This window comes from Aplysia californica, unplaced genomic scaffold (genome assembly GCF_000002075.1).
Source record: "Aplysia californica isolate F4 #8 unplaced genomic scaffold, AplCal3.0 scaffold00004, whole genome shotgun sequence".
NCBI lineage: Eukaryota > Metazoa > Mollusca > Gastropoda > Aplysiida > Aplysiidae > Aplysia > Aplysia californica.
Genome location: NW_004797274.1, coordinates 682,248 through 687,192, shown reverse-complemented (window position 1 = coordinate 687,192; position 4,945 = coordinate 682,248).

Genomic DNA, 4,945 nt, shown 5'->3' with positions numbered 1-4,945 from the left:
TTCGCTACTAGCGTACAGCAGAACTCCATTTAATCAGCTTTGCCCCAATAAATAAACCTGCTGGGTTGTATAACCCTTTTCGGGGTAATCCAATCTAGGATTCACTTGACACACCCAGAATTCTCGTGAGTTATGGGATGGCAGGGTCTGGGTTCCCCAACAATTTGTTCTGCTGCGTGACGGTCGTATTAACCCCGACCCCGTTCCTTAAAGGTGGTTTTTATAATGATAATATGTCAATGATATGATTATTGTGCCTTTTCTAGACGATTTTACTTTTTCTTTGTTCGAGAAAGGTGAAGCATTTCCGGGGGGGGGGGGGGTAAGGTCGGGTTTTTGGGGGGGAGGGTGGGTTGGTGACAGGCAGACAGACAGACAGACAGTCAGACAGATATATATATATTTAGAGAGAGAGAGAAAGAGAGAGAGAGAGACAGACAGAGAGAGAGAGAGAGAGAGAGACAGACAGACAGACAGAGAGAGAGAGAGAGAGAGAGAGAGAGAGAGAGAGAGAGAGAGAGAGAGAGAGAGAGAGAGAGATCGAGAGAGATCTGAACTCAATAAAACCCTGTTATGATCTTAACACCGTTTTAATGACGATTACCCATGACGTATATTAAGTTAATACGGTATGTACCAGGAGATCGACGTTTTTGATGCCAATATCGAGTGATGAAGACATTGAAAGGAAGCTTTAAAAAGTTTTCTATCGAACTGGGATTGGATTTAATCCAAAGGAGCGATAATTAGGCTTTAAAGTGATAGGTACCTGTAGTGCTGAGATATGACAATCCACATATAAGAATTGAATGAAAAAAAAAGATCTATATGATATATATATATATGTATATACAGTTGAACCTACTCTAACAACGACCTGGCAGAGACAACCACCTGTACAAACAACCACTTCTCATCCCCTCCCCCCTTCCATTTCTTCTTTATTTGTATGACATTGTACTAAAGAACCACCTGTCTAAGCAGTGGCGGTGGGTAGTGAAGGGCTCACGGGCTTGAGCCCCTATCCCCTCCCCAACCACCACCCCAACTCTATCCTAAAGTAAATGAAAGTTTCTCCATAATGAAATTAGCAGTTGAAACCGTTATGACCTCACGGAATGAACACAGAGTGATCAACCTGGCGGCTTGCTCGCTTATCCAATCACTGTTGTCCCCGCTTACAACTATAGTAACCCAGCAGCCAATCAAATGTCTGTAGGGCTCAGCAAAGACGAGCCCTTTTCCCACAGTCCGTCCTTAATGAAACTCTTCTTGTAAAAAGGTAGAAGACTGGAAAAAAATAACACTGTACCGCGGGCTCACGTTCTCCTAGCCCTGACAATGGGGTGAAAGTTTACTACACACTTTCCCCCCACTGACACAGATACCTATGCGCTCATTGGTTCTTTGTTGGGTGCGTTCAACTTTCTCGACTACACGGCCTAATCCAGCTCATTGAAGTATTATGTTTGAAGTGCTGTGTGTGCATGTTTGTGTTTGTGCTCCTGAGATTTAACAGTTATAAATTTTTCATCACACGAAAGCTAATTAGAGGAAATTTGGAGGTGAATCGGCTTCGTCCCCACCATCAACAAGAATTTAACTAAGAAAAAAGAGATTGAAAACAAAGGCAACTCTTCTGGTTTGAATGGTTCTCAAACTGCCGTGGCTCACCGTGAGTATAGAAAAATCATCACTGTTTAATTCTTATTGCTTTCTATTTGGTGGTAAAAAAAACTGGAAGAAACCTAAGCCCCACCCAAATTTTGGTCCACCCACCGCCACTGTGTCTAAGATGATCATAACGCTGTGTTCTAGTCTCAGCAAGACGTGGACATGAACCCGTCTGGTTGGAAACTGTGCAAAGATTTCTTATTTATACATTTTTGGAATACATCATCATCATCATCATCATCATCATCATCATCATCATCATCATCATCATCATAATCTTCATCATTGTCGTCGTCATCGTGTGCCAAATCTGAAACAGAGATAGGCGGTCATGATTTGCCATCCCCATTTATTTACTCAGATGTTCTAAAAAAACCCAACAAATCTGATCATTTTACGCCCCCATCGACACTATTTTGATTATTTAGGGGGTGGTCTGTTTCGACCCTGCCAGCCAAAGTCAATTAAGGCTGAATTGGAAACGGCACACAAGCAGACAGATTGCGATATCTACTTTACTTTACTTACTTTTTCATCCACTGTTGCCGTTAAGCGTCGAGGGGAGACGTAGGTTTCTAAGGTAGGCCAGCTCCGCAGCTCTTTCAGTTGCAATATTATGTTTTCTCTGGGTTTCCTTGACACCCTCGATCCTCCTTGTGATATTGTTTTTTCAGGGTTTCCTTGACACCCTCGATCCACCTTTTGGACAGATTGAGATACTCGATTAAAAAAGATAAACAAACAAACATACTAATTAACCTTCCACACTCTGGGATCGAACTCATTACTTTCGAATACAATGACGAAAAGCCTACCGTTACACTTCTGGCAGTGGTCTGTACAGTGTCTGTGCCGCGCATGCAAATGTATATTGATTATTTATTTTATTCTCCTAATCATGAACAAAGGAAGAAAAATAAATAAAGCTTGTAGGCACTATATTGATATCATACACATAATATGCATCGTAAATGAACGTTTCTGATACAAGTACCACTGTGTTGACTTTTAAAATTTTTACTTAAGTTCCCGAAGAAGCCCTACTGTCGAAATATTGAATCTCATAAATACAACAAAAAATAAAACGATAAAATTCTTGAAGCATAATCCAATTCTCCACTTTTTATACTCCATAACAAAGAAAAATACAAAACCAACCAACAACCCAATAATTTATAATGAGAGACAATAATATTTCGCGCTCCGGGGTAAAACAGTATAACGTTTCCCCGAGATTTACTGTATTGGGACCGCTATCTTGATAAGATGTGTCAGTTGTCAGGAGACTGGCCAAACAAAAAGCTTACTGATATATGATTTTATTATGCCGAGGGTGGGAAAACAGATGGGAGTTTATTGTTGTCGGAGATTTTGAAAAAACTCTAAGTAGATAGATACGGCTTCTTGTTTCGGAAGTCAGTTGTATTTCATTGTTTTTGCATTGCGATTGGAACAGTTTGGACTCTTTTTATACATGTATATTTTTCTTACTGGCAGACCCAGCTAGGGGTTGAACTAATAAGAATGTTATGATTGTGAATCAAAGTCCAAGGACGAAGTAGAACTTTTTTTCTGTTTAGAGTAGTTTAGTCAATGGGCTAATAAGAACTTAATCTTTTTGTTTTTACAATATTTAGTTTCCAAGGTTGTTTCTTCTTTCTTCCGTTTTTTCTCCTCCTTTTCTTTCTTTGTTTGTTTGTATTTTTGTTTTCATTTGTTTTCATTTTTTCTTCTTTCTTCTTTCCTTCTTTTTTTTTTTTTTTTTTTTTTTGGAGGGGAGAGCTTTATGGACCATAGATTGTTGTGCTCTCAGAATACCAATGTCTACGACAAGTTTTTGAATTACGCTAGTTCCATAAATTATGGGTTCTGGTCGTGAGATTTAGACCCGTTGATTCAAAATTGTATAGTATACATTTTGCATTATGCAGTTCATGTGCACTGTCATGTTATTATATTCTTCTGAAAAAAACGTAGATTCAGTCATTCTGTCATGCCACAAGGGCTACTATACTAAAAATTAAAAAATATTAGAAAGTAAAAATAGTATTTTATCTATTTCATCATTATCATCATAAATTTGCATCACTTATTCACTTTTGAGGACACCAACGGTACGAAATATTATGTGTGAAATCAGTTCAAAGAGAAACTTCAAGCAATTGAACCGCTTATTATTTTTTTCTCACAAGTATTTCAAGAGAAGAGAAGAAAGCTTTAAGGAGCAAGTGAAGAAAAACGGAGGGGACAGACAGACAGACAGACTTTCAGACAGACAGACAGACAGACAGACAGACAGACAAACAGACAAACAGACAGACAGACAGACAGACAGACAGACAGACAGACAGACAGACAGACAGACGAGAAAGGAAGAGAAAAAAATTGATCGTATGAGAATAGCTATGTACCGTACATGCGCACGCTGTGTGTGTGTGTGTGTGTGTGTGTGTGTGTGTGTGTGTGTGTGTGTGCTTGTGTGTCTGCGTTTGTGTATGCGTGCGTGTATGTCTGTGCCCGAGCGTCAGCGCGCGTGCGTTAATGCATGCTTGCATAAGTGTGTTCATCCATGCGTGCATTGGATTAATTTACAATATAATCTTTTGTGACTATTGTGAACCAGTTCATTCATGCATGTGGCTCTGAGTTTTCAGACTACACTCACATAACATGGCGTTATACCCCCAACCGACAGAACTAAAGCGAAACGGGAAGCCATATTTCAGAATTCTCGAGAGGCCTCTTTGAGAACAACTTCTTAAGATTTACGGGGAACATGTTTCCAATAACAAGGGAATGACGTTTAAATCGTCGGGCTGACTTTTCATCTTCAAGTGTATCACTCGAAGAGAGCTTAGAAGACGACAGGCTTACAAAAAACGAATAATGACAAAGGCGTTAATTGCACTTACCACTTCTCGAATACCCGCAACGCGATCACCAGCAGGGACACTCTTTTGTGCCTATTCATTTTTAAGCCGAGGGTGAGAATTTTCCAAAGGGGGCGTTAATTCTTCTCTATTCTCTACCGCCGGAGGACAGAAAATGGAAGTTGAGTCGTTTACGAGCCACATTTGTCTTGTATCGCTCGTGCATGTGACGTGGAGAGAAGGGACATTTAGAGCTCTCGATCGTTGCAACAAATAATCGTTCTCCGTCGGCACATAAGCCATTAGAGGATAGCCCGATGGGTTTGTTTGGTGGACCGTGACAACCAAACAAGAAGAAGAAGAAGAAAAAGAAGAACAGAGAGAGAGAGAGAGAGAGAGAG